This window comes from Gossypium arboreum, chromosome 7 (genome assembly GCF_025698485.1).
Source record: "Gossypium arboreum isolate Shixiya-1 chromosome 7, ASM2569848v2, whole genome shotgun sequence".
NCBI classification, from domain to species: Eukaryota; Viridiplantae; Streptophyta; class Magnoliopsida; order Malvales; family Malvaceae; genus Gossypium; species Gossypium arboreum.
The window spans coordinates 98,922,427-98,936,237 of record NC_069076.1 but is presented as its reverse complement, the minus strand read 5'-3'; positions in this window follow the sequence as shown (position 1 = coordinate 98,936,237).

The window sequence follows — 13,811 nt, the reverse complement described above, 5'->3', positions numbered from 1 at the left end:
AAGGAAAAACAGTGTTTTGTAAAACCATGGTTTGGTTTGATTGGGTTCTTTTGCATGAGTTCCATCTGGTCAAAAGGTGTCTCAAATTTTGACTCACGGTCTAATCGGTCAAATTTAATTCTTGATTTAATTACTTCCATTGATTCCATATTAAATATTTATTTATTTATTTTATAAAATCATTTGGATTTCTTCAATTCAATTGGTTTTGAGTGTTTCGTTTAAAGATTAGTTTAACTATTTTGCTCAAAATAATATATCGGTCGGTTTTTAATTTAACCGATTTAATTGTGAATCTAATTCGATTCATATAATATTGAAGAACAGTAAGGTTTTTAGAAACAGACAATAGATGAATCCATCAAGTAATCGGTTTGTCAGTCTAACCAATCAATTCAACTCGATTAAATAAATCATCAAAAATTTATAAAAATATTAAAAATTTAGTTTAATCGTTCGATTCAACTAATTTTTTGCACAATTCAATCAATCAGTACAATGCCTTTTTTTTTATCAATATCTAACTGTTCCCAATCCAAATGGTTCAACGAGCTAATCTAATTTAGTTACAGCATTATTGAAAAAAAGTTCGGCTTGAAATTTAATTTTCAAAATCTTAGCTGATTTAAATTACTTTTTAAAATTTATAAATATTTTATATTTATATATTATATAATTAAATATATATTAATATGATGTATATATTAAAATATATTAAATGTTGAGTTCAAATCTCATCAATCGCAAAAAAATATGTTTGCTTGTTGTCGAGGCAAGCACTAACTATTGCACTCAGCAATGTGCAAGTTTTATAACTTATTTTATTTGTTTGCATGTTCAATTAAAATATTTTAATTGTTTGATTGTATCTTTTAATGGATTTTGTACAATCAATCTCGTGTTCATTATTGAAAAAAAAATTGAATTAAGCAAAATTACACTTTAATAATTCTTATGTGATCTTCTTATCTTATATTCTGAGATATGCAATCCAATATGATACCAGTTAACTTTACGAAGATTTATCTCAATCATTTGTATCGATATTTAATTTGATGAAATTTTGAACATTTCAAAATGGATTAACGCTCACAAAACTTCATGAAGCTAGATTCGTGTTTTAAATTTGGAAGCCTTTATTTGAACTTGAAAGAGGTGTATATTATAATATTCTTTTGAAGGTTTTTATTATGGGATAAAACGTTTTTAATCATTGAATTTAACAATTTTTTTCATTTTGATATTTAAATTATATTTTCTTTTTTAGATTAGTGTCAAAATTTGATAGGTTTTTCTTAAATTTAAATTTCGTTGTTAAGTTATAATGACATTACGCTTTAAGAATGTGCCACATCATTACTTAATTTTAAAAAATAATATTTATTTAAATTTTATATAAAATAACTGAACAATAAAGTGACATAATCTCAAAATGTCATGTCACAACATAATAATAGAATCTAAATTTTGAGATAAATTAAATTTTTTATCAAATTTCAGAATTAATGTGGAATAAAAATATTTATTAACCATCAAGACTGATGTTGTTTTTCCCTTTTATCTTTTTTCTGGTTTATTTAATAAAAAGTAAAAATAAAATTGATGGTGAAGTAATAAGAGGCAAAATCATTAGAAGAAGGCATGGGGTTTGCCGGTGTTGAAAAGAAGCAAAGGTATGGGTGCTGTGAAACATAACTTAAAAAGTGAACACTGAAGAACCAATGTACAATTCAGGGTCCACTTATTATATTTACCGACTTTTCGAAGCTGTTAAGAAGAAAGGTTAAATTTTAGTCTTGGTCCTTCTATTATGTTCGATTTTAAAATTTAATCTTTACACTTCAAGTTTATATAAATTGATATTTTTATTTTTATAATATCATTAATTCATTCAAATAGTTAATAATTTGGTCTCCCTATTTTTATAATATCATTAATTAATTTAAATAGTTAATCTTATTAATTTTTAATTAAAATGCTCATATGAATTTTCCTCTTTCTTTTGTTGTTGGAATAAATATTTCTAAAAAAATTCACATCAATATTTTGAAAAAAATTAATTAGGTTCATTATTTGGTACTCTACAAGTGAAAAATAAAAATTATACAAGCATTCATGACGAGTGTCCTTAAAGTATATTTAAATACCTAAAAATTAAATAAGTGAAATATTTGTCACGTTATAATTATGCTCGTGAAAAAAATTATTTTTACTAACAACACACTTGATAATAAATCAAATAGTTAATGATGTTAATTATATGGACTCGTGTCAATCACTCAAAACAACAAATAGTTGAAGTTGAAGTTCTATATCGACACTTTAAAGTTTAAAGTTCGAGTTTTAGTAAAGACTTGCCTCCCCCGATTTATAATGCTTGGACTAGTAAAAAACAAAAGTTTCGTCATAAAAACATAAAAATAAAGGACTAAATTATACTCAATGACTAAAAAAAAACATAAAAATAAATGACTAAATTATACTCAATGACTAAATATTAAATTTGAGTATAGTAAGTGGATGATAGTCATAAATAAAAAGAAACGAGTTAATATATTGTTTGGTACGTGAGTTTGGCTCCAGTACATGAATTTGGCTTTAATATTCAATTCAGTACTCAATTTTTTTCAATTATATATTTTTTTCAATTAAGTACTCGAGTTTGGTTTCAATATTTAATTTGGCACCTGAGTAAGGATAGCAACGGAGAGGGACAAGGCGAAATTTTGCCCGCCTAAACCCAACCTGAAGCTTGACTAATTCACCCCTCCTAACCCTGACTCTTAAGAAAAAAATTCATTCCGAACTTGAAATTTAATAGGAGACTCAACTTCAACTCAACCAGAATTTAATTTAATTATTTTATTTTTTATTTTAAAGTAAATATTATTTTTAAATTTAGGCTTAAAATTTAATATATTTATATATTGAAAGCAAAAACTTTATATATATATATATATATATATATTAAGGTATTTTGTAAATATCTCGATACAAACTTACCTCAAATCTAATTTTATTATCGGATTTGAGATTTTTTTCATTCTTATGCCTTAGTTTTTTGTTTCAATTAAATACCCATGTATTTTTATTATAGTATATATGTAAAACAATTATTAAGTCAATTTACATCATTTGATCTAAGTACTAAAGTAAAATTGAAATTAAACACGAGTAGGAATTAATATATTAACATGAAAGAAACCCAACAAATTAGTCTCGAATATTGAGCCTTTTCATTTGTTGACATATCTGAGTTTTTCCCGTGCAGTACTACTCACAGTACCCATGCCAATTTTGACGCAGCACAGCGTCATTATCTCCCCGAGTGGCCGATCAATGGATGGCTCAGTGGTCCTGATTTTTACGTCGACGTTGTCGCTGCAATGGGGGAGGGGGGTTCATTTAAAAATGTCTCAGAAAAATGTTAGCTAATGACAGGAGGGGGATGATGTCTCGTATTACTCTCCTATAAAGTAAAGATGACTTATTATTTACAGAAAACAACCCATCAAGGAACAAGGGAACAAATGAGCATAAACAGTTTGAAGATGTTGGTTCAGCTTTGCATTTCTTTTGGGTTCTTTCTTATTCATGTCTTCCAGGCGTTCGTTGAATGTTCTCTGCGGGGGTGGTGAACTGGTGATAGAAGTCATAACTTGAGAAGAAACTTGATGAAAAATTAAATAAATTGAGAAAATTATGTATAATATCACTAAATTATTAATAAATTTATGTTTTAATTTAAAAAGTTACAAAATGAATTATTCAATAGTTATAATTTAAGTTATTAAACTATTCATAACATTTTATTTAAATGACTGAAAAAAATTCAAGTAGCGAGCTTCGAGTAACGATTCAATGATTATTACAGGTGATTAGTAACTATCGATGATTTAAAAAATATATCTTATTTCAACTCGATCTAATGGTTAATGTTGGAGATCATAGAAGAAAGCTATTTAAATTTTAATTTACAGATTTGTGGTGTTCAAAAATGCTCAAAAATGATTTATGAAAAAAACTGAATTGTATAAAAGAAATGGAAGAGTAACTTTAATAATTCAATGACTTAAATAAAATTTTTTGAATAATTCAATGAAAAATTTGTAACTTTTTTAAGTGATTAAAATGTAAAACTATTAATAAGTTAGTGACTCTAGGTATAGTTAATCTATAAATTAAATATTTTGATAATAATCCAGTTCCGCTGGCTGGGATCAGCTTAATTGGTAACCAAATAGATTAGAATCAAATTTCGTGGATTTAGGGTTTTGGTTTGATATCTTTGAGGTGTTGGTTGAATCTTCATTGGGGTGACAACCGAAGGAGAAGAAAATTGATTAAAATTTTAAAGGCTTAAAGAAAAACAAATTAATAATATTTTTCCAATACAAACAAAACTTACATTGTATTTTAGGGAGAAGAGGTTTTCGAAGGATTCAAAGTAAGGGAAAATATTATCGCTTGAATTTAGGACTAGTCAAAAATCTATAGGTCAATTATATTAGTAGTTATCCACATTATGATTTTTTAGTTATTCAATTACAAAAATTATATAACTATTATTTAACTATTTTATTTTATTTTTGCCACTTAACTATTTTGAATTTTTGATATTTGTATTTTTACTTTAGTCAATTGATGATAAATAAAATAAAATTGAATAGTTGAATGATCATTTTATAACTTTTCATAATTGTCTAACTAAAAAAATATCATAGTTGAATGACTTCTATTATAATTTATCCAATTTTATTTTAAAAATACTAAAATTGAATTGTGAATCTTTTAGGAGTATAAAAGTATAATTTATGATTGTATTAGATTGTAATTTTAGGATGGCTGAATGCTCAAATTATGTTTTTTTTTTGTTGATTTAAAAGCTAAACTTTTCAAAATAATAATGTAAGGGCAAAACTTTTATGAAAGTGTTGAAATAATTTCATACACTTCAACTTAATTTATAGTAAAATTAGGTGAATGTTGTCTTTTTTTTTTTCTTTTTTTTTTTTAAATATAACACGTGATAACTAAATTATATACTACTTGTGTTGAAACGAATAAATAATTGCTAATTACTGAGGAAAAAAGAGAATGCTTGACTAAAAGTGAAATTTGAAATGGGCATTTCAGATAACACTGTATAAACTACAACACAAAAAATTATTTACGCAATATGTCTACAAAGTTTAGCGAGTAAATTCATTATTTTTAATCCTGATTCAAGTTTTATCACACCCTAATATAGCAACATTACTTTTGTGTTTAAAGACCTAGATCACTTATCTCTAATTTCTCCCCTGATAACTTAGACACTAAACGTAATTTGTTTACTCTCTCAAATATACTCACAAAATATGTTCTAATATGTTCCACTATACGTAGATAAGTGCTATCAATGTTCAATTACAAAATCTGTACAAATCTCTTAATATATAAAAGTTTTGAGACTTGTTGATAAACTAAATATCAATTTCAATCTAATCTATTTTTCTAATAAGCTAAAAAAATTAATATAATATAATACTAAAGACCAAAGTAAATTAGACTGTTGGAGACAAGCCTTCAAAGTATGTCTCGATCTAACATCTTAGATCCAAATGATCTGATATGTATGATCTGATCCAATCCTTAAGATATGTTTTTTCGTATAGATTAGTCTTCATTGATAGGCTTGGATAATTTCACAATATCAACATTGATTATAGCCTAAAGGTTTTGTTTAAAAATTTGTAAACTTCAAATATGGCAAGCAAGCTTACGTGGCATCTTTCTAGTTGTCCATTTCTTATAACTCTCGCTATGATATTTTCTAAATCGAGACAATCATTGTTAGTCTATAGTGATTATAGCCTTTAGTGGGTAAAGACATAACTGTCTGTTAGATTCCCATAATTGTTGCGAATAGAGACTAGAATGGGTTCAGGTGGTTTAAAGAGTCGCTAAGAATAGTGGTTTGAGAAAATTAAGGTTGGGTTTGAGTAGAATATAAACCATGTGAGCTTTGCCTCTCCCTTCACTCTAGTGTCAAGAAGTACTTATAAAGGGAGGTTGGTAGGAAGTGAGACCTAACAATTGATCTCTTTATTCCATAAGTGCGATGGTAAGGTGGCAAATGTCGATTGATAGTACTATTGAAGTTGATTTGAAGGTGCTAAACAAGGTGTTTGTCAGGTAGAGATGCGATGGATTGATAGGTGTCGTCAAGAACTCTTCTCCATATATTTTTTAATATCCGCGTGGGCTCGCTTGGTGTGAAGGGATGTTTAAGCGATGCACACTACTCTTTTAGTGAGATCGCAAAGTCAAGTTTTCCCTTGTTCCTAATGGTGTAATTGAGACATTTGTACTCATAAATTACTTAAATTAAACTTGAAAAGGCTTGAACTTGATTAGACAATTTCAAGTCGAGCTCGAGCTATCGATAAAATAAAATTCCAACTTAAAATTACTTGATGGAAGTATACCACTATTTATAAATTAGAATTTCATTATAAAAATATATAAAAATTTTAAAATTTAGAATTATGAAATATTAAATAAATAACAATTTTGATTTACCAACTTGAGTCAGGCATATTACAAACTTAACCAAATAAAATAAAATATTTAGCACCTCAATCTTGTTTAGTTTAATCCAACATCAAATAGGCTAAACTATAAAAACAGTTATCCAATTATTAGTATTTTTTTTGCCACTCAAATTTAAAATTTTATATTTTAATTATTAACATTATTGAAATTTAATATTTTTGGTTATTCCTTGATCAATGACCTCTTTTTATTGAGAAAATAATAGGTTTAACTCTCCAATATTTACAAACCCTATTAACTTTGTTTTAATTCTAAAAATTCAATAAATTTAACTCACAACTTTATACATTTTATCAATTTAGTGTTATTTATTAAAGATTCAAAATTTAGAATGTAAAAACTTTAGAAAAACAAAAAATTTAAAAATTAAAAGTTTGTTTTCGATAAAATACATAAAATTTTATAAAAAATACAAAAGAATACCCGATATTTTTCTTTTTTTGACATAAAATTCATTTATTAAAATATTAATTTTATAAATAATTTTAAAAATCACAAACTTTTTCCTTTTATTTTATAAATAATAAATTTTATTATTAGTATGACATTTCATTAAGTTTTAGATTAAAATATTAAATTTTAATAAGGTTGATGATTACATAAAATCTTTTAAACATTAATAATTAAAATAAAACACATTGATTATTTTATAAAGTTCCCAATTAAATATAATTAACATTACTCAAACCAAAATTAAAGTACAAACAATAAAACTGAAGTGAATATGACAACCGACTTTCAGATTGTTGAGGGATATTCATATCAGTGTGAAATAAATGAGAAATTATGAAGAGCAGAGGAAGTTCATTTACAATAGAAGAAAATAAATGGTGAAATGAGTGGGAAGGTAGCGCTGCGCCGCTGCTCCCAACTGTATTTATTGAATAGCGTGTGAGAGGCGGAGTAGGTTAGCGGCGCTACCCCCTGACTGCCCTGCCCGTTGGGTCGTTAGGGTTCTGACACCCCCACCCCACCATGGCTTCAATTCCAAAGCCAAATATCAATAAGCCAAGGTTATGTAGATATAATTATTTTAAACTATTTTATTCGTTTTCTTTATAAAATTCATCACTAAATCATAAATAAAATTTCGTTTTATTTATTAAATTACTTAAAAAAATTTCTTTTAAGTTATTAAATTATTAAAATTAATGTTATAATATATTTTTTGTTCTCGTTATTTGTACCAATCAAAAGTTCTCTTTCTTCTTCTTTTCTATAGTTCGGTTTTGTCTTTTCATAAAACAATTTTCGACATCATAAATCTACAAACTAAAATTTAAAAAGTTTTTTTCTCTAATATTGGACACTGATTGTTAGACCAACTTAGAATTAAAATATGTTTTTTTACTCGCTAATTAGTACTAATCTACTATATTAATCATTGAATCGTCAGTTAAAACTTGTTGTCGAAACTTTTTTTAAATAAAAAACTTACCAACCATTGACTCAAATAAAACTTTTAAATAAGTTAGTGACTAAATTGTAGTTTTTAAATATGCCAATGACTTAAATAAAAATTTGTTTTATTATTGGTATTCGGGTTCATAACTATCCTTTTTAATAATATTATCTTTAATGTTTGAACCTGCATCTTCTATTGAGAATCTGCACCAAAAAATTATGATGTTAATCTCAACACTTTACAAAAATTACGAATTTAGTCTCTGTACTTTGATTTGATTAATTTTAGTTTCTATACTTTTGAAATCGATCAATTTTGGTCATTGTACTTTTTGAATTTTGAAATTTTAGTCACGATTCAAATAGTAACAATTAAAATCGTTTAGTTAAATTCAATTATTAGTTATAGTTTTAGTCTACAATCTCCAATTAAATAATTTTAAGTCTCTATACTTTTTAACATTAAAAATAATAGTCTTGAGCGAAAATAATAGTTGTTAATTTATTAATTGTAATTTTAATAAGTAATATATAAAAATAAAAATCGACATAATATTAAATATATAATAATATATTTACCGCATTAAAATTTAGAAATAAAAACTTAATAAATTTAAGTGTGAGGACTAAAACTTAAAATTTTATTTTTAATTAATTATTCACCTCTGGCGCTGATAGAAAGATATTTTTCAACTGCCACCCATTCACGTGGTTTTATTTGATATTTTATTTTGTGACATGATGGGCTTTGGACAGTTGTTTAAGTTTAGGCCTAAAGTGTGAAGGGACAATTTCAAAGTTGTTGTTTAGCCCAATTTTGGACTATCAATAATAATAATAATATACCGTTTGATTATATTACGTAATATTTTAATTTAGAAATGTGATTTTATTTTAATAAGAGAAATTAATTAATTTTAAACATTAAATAAGAGAAATTAATTTCTAGAGAAAGGTAACGTATTTAATAATTACACAGTTTTTTATTTCTTACGTGACTTAATCAAACGACTACATCTCCTTATTTCTATCTTTTAACCATAAGTATTGATTTAAAAGAATCTTACCAAACCCATTATAATAAAATCTCATATTAGATGATAATTTTTTAGATATTTAAGAAGATTTTAAACACAAATATTATATCTAAAAATTGAATTTGAAATAATATACCAAGTAATATATGAGATAATATTTAGTCTTTCATATGGAATGAATGAATGGAAATCTTTTTGATGTAGTAGGCTAAGGGAAACGAATCTCTCCAAATAAGAAAATTTGATTATATTTACTTGGTTTTTTTTCACGTTTTGATTTCATTAAAAATTTACATTTTCATCTTAGATGGACGGTAGAATGTGTTTAACTTACTTTTTATTTCACGCTATTGTATCTAATCTTACCATCACCACTGTTTTTACATTAACCATAGATAAACACATCACCCATCAAAATTTACCCTAAATAATCCGTACAAACTTAGTTTAAAATCAAGTTTTACATTTAATTAAATGATTTAAAAAAAAAAAAACTACAATGATCCCAGAGCAAAGTTGAGCATGCACTTTTTTCGTGGGGTTTAATTACTAATTTTGTGATTCGCATATTAATCATTTTACAATTTTAAAATTTAATAATACAACAAAAAAGTTTGAAAAACATATATTAAAAATTTATAACATTAAAAATTAAAGAAATATATTTATCTCAAATTTAACTAATTTCTAAAAATATAACTAATACTATGTTTTTAAAAATGAAAAAAATAAAAATCTAGATTTTTTGGTTAAAAATGATATTTTTCAAAATTACGAATAAAATATTAAAACATAATTTATATTCTTACCATTTTTCTAAAAATTTTATAAGGAATGATTGAGTATAATTTAATGAATAGATATAATTAATTTGTGTATTACACGTGTAAGAAAATTAGTGTGAATTTTTATTTTCAACCCATATTTTGAGTGTGAATTTTTTAGTATTATAAAATAAATAAATTATTTTGAATATCATTATTTTTTATATTTTTAGTTTATATATTTGAAATGTATTTCACCAATATGATGAATGTGATAAATTTTAGTATATCATATTGCATAGGTTGTTGTATGATATTAGCACGGTCTATGTTTGACCAAGTTTGACTTAACCTAAAATATGAATATTAAATTTTATCCAGATTCGTCCATATTTATAAATGATTGATCGAAACTCGTTTTAGATTTATGAAGTTAGAATTTAAAAACAATACTATATATATTATATTGTTTTCATCTAAACAAATTTGTTCCCTAGATGTATTTTAAATAATTGTATTAAAAATATTCTGTATATATAATTATAAATGTTGGAAAATCACTAAAATTTTGGAAAATAATTTAAAATTATAAATATAAATTATGACTATATATATGGATTAATTTAATGATATATTATATAAAAATAATTTAATATACTTTCATAGTTATCTTATTTTTACAATAGTTACACCTCTCTTATCCGTAATTAGTAGTTAAATTATTTATTACTCCTTACTAAATTATTTATGATTCCAATTTGTTATTAGTGTTGAATAATTTTACAAAATAAAAGTAAAAATATCTGAAAATAAATGGAAGCTTGCCATAAATACTTTAAATTAGGGGTTTTTTACCCAAATAATATATAATTTTTTTTTACTGAAATAGAATAAGGCCCCTTTATTTATCAATCTAGGAAAAGTGAACAGTCCATTAGAGTTTGTTGTACAACGCATCGCGATCTTTGTACAACTGAACCATGACAATTTGTTTAGTCACTCATGCCTTTCGGTATGACACTAGGTATTAGAACCGTTTTTGCATTTCAGTAATCAACACCGATACAAGAATAGTGGACATGTCTTTAACCATTGACAAGATGCAGTTGCAAATGATTTTTGAATGACAATCCACATATAGTCTATTCTAATTTTTTGAACTTTATGAACTCTTTTATAATTCTTTTGAATTTTGAATTTTTTATAATTTTTAAATTATTTGTTGACAAGTCATATAAGATAAATAGTAATAAGTCAGCATGAAGTATATGTAGACGGTCACAACGATTGTCATGCCAATATCGCTAGAAATTAATATTTTAGTCAACATTTCTGTTTAAAAAAACATTTTGACTCTTTTTTAAAATATTAATGGTCAATTTAACTCAAAAAATAAAAATAAAAATAATAAAAGATGTGATTGTTAAAAATTAAATTCAACATTACGCCTAAAAAGTTGGGTCAACTTTTTCTTTTTTACATTCACAACTAGATCTGTGCAATTTATTAATTTTATTTATAAAATAAGATAAATTACATTAGGGTTCATCCAATGATTAAAATCTAAAAAATGTCACCCACAAATGCAACAAAGTAATTGGATCGCCGTTTGATTAGCCATTAACATATTTTCCTAAATAAACCCCAACCTTGTGGAATAGTTTTCAGCATTATCATCATTCAAGGGGACACCCAACATCTTAATCATTAGCTGACCACTATTTTAGTTCAGACCATATTTTAAATAGGATAAATTACACTTAAGGCCATTAAATTATTAGTAGGTTTACATTTGGATCACTTAACTTCAAAAAGTTACAAAAATGGTGATTGATTTGTTCAAAGTTTTCATTTAAGTCACCGGATTGTTAAAATAGTTGATGTATGGCATTCTCCATTTACACCACCTGCATCAATTGAAACCTCTTCTTCCTTTTCTCTTCTACAATCCACATTTTTTTGTAAAACAACTTTAAACATCACGAATTTGTAAACCAAAATCCAAACAGCTTTCTTCTCCGATCTCTAATATTGACCGTCAGATCGACTTGGATCTAAGATATGTTATTTTACTCGTTGATTGGTACTAATCCACCATAAAGATCATTGAATCATTGCTTGGACCTTTTTAACCGGACTTTTAAAAAAACTTAACAATCAAGTGACTTAAATAAAAACATTTGAGTAGTTCAATAATATAAATAAAAACTTTCAAACAGTTCCATGACCATTTTATAACTTTTTGAAATTAGATGACCAAAAAATAAACTAAATAATAATTTAGTGACCTTAAACGTAGCTTACCCCAAAATACTAACATTATAATTTTTTTAAAAATATTTTAAACCGTGAAACGTGTGAACATTTTGGACTAAAGGTGAGTTTGGATGAGCGGTGGGGTGTGATGCAGTATATTTATATTACTTTCCGTCTCACGCTACAGTATCTCTATAATATCTAATCTCACCGCCACCATTATTTTACTAATTGCAACTAAACGCACCGCGCATCAAAACTCATCCTAAATTTAATTTGGGCACATAAATATTATAGAAAAACCTATCCTAATATCATATTTGCATTTTATCATTTTAAATTAACATGACTAAAAATAATCAACACATTGAACTAATATACATACATGATTGTAAGATTTACTTGGTTTTTCTTTTTTTTTTTTTCCTTTTTTTTTAAACATGAGATTTATTTGTTCTATTGTCATGTTTCACATGCTGTGTTAGTAAGATCGTTAATACCATATTGGTGAGCAAATTGGTTTTTTTGCTAAATTTGGTATGTTAGGTATTAGTTTGATTTGGTATGTTGTTTTAAATTTATTGATATTTTTAAAAAAATTTTATATAATACTTAAAATTACCTATAACTTTTTTTTAACTCTTAAAAGGAAGATAAACATGTTTCAAAGCAAGTTTGAATTCACGTTTTCTTGTATTAGAAAAATATAAAAAATTCATCAATTATATAAAATACAGATCGATAAGCATTATAAATAAAATTCATCATTCAACAAATTCAAAATATAAAAAAAAATCATCTCATACATTAAAAACAAAATTATTCCATATTAAACATATAGAATTCGTTTGGTAAACTTTATAGTTTAAATTTTAATGATTAAAGTTAAAGTTTTTACTATTTATTACTACAAACAATAAAAAGTTTTCAATAGTATTCATGCATCGGTTAATATATGCGATCGAAATTATATAAAATAAATTATTGCGATCAATATGACTAAATCAGTGCAAAATTGATTACATTACCTATTAAACTTTCAGCCCTTGTATTATTTCTCGAACCAACTTGTAAGAAATTGTAAGTTTTTGAAAATCGAATTTTACGGTTCTGTTGACAAAAACAACTCTCATAAGTTAAAAGATGTCGTGAATGTGTGGTCAAATTTTAATTAATATGGTCTACATATTCTAAAAAAAAAAAGTAAAAAAAAAACCTAATGTGGTCTACATAAATGAAGGTCCATTTTGGAGTAAAATTAAGGTATTTCCATCATCATTTTACGGTATATGAAGATTAATCTTTTTGAGTAAGGGTGAAGTTAAAAAAGTTTTTAGAAAGATCAGATTTGAAGTATAAATTTTTTAGAGAGTTAAAATGTAATTTCGTTATCGTATTAATATAAAATTTTACAATTTTCAAAGAATTAAATTATGAACTTTTGTTTTTGGAGAGAATGTAATTTAATTTTAAAATTTAAGGAGGATCAAAATATAATTTTATCATTAAACTAATTTAAAATTTTGTAAATACTCAAGAGACTAAAGGAGCTATTTTTCATTTTTAAAGGTCAAGCCTTTTGTCTACCTTCCTCTAGCTTCAGCTCTCTTTTCTCTCAAAAATTCGTGGTTATCTTTCTAAATATTGTTATTTTTAAAATTTGAATCTAAATCCTCTTCTAACTTAATACTTATAACTTGAAACCTTAACACTTATAACTTGAAACCCCACTTTTTTTACTTAAAAGGAAAAA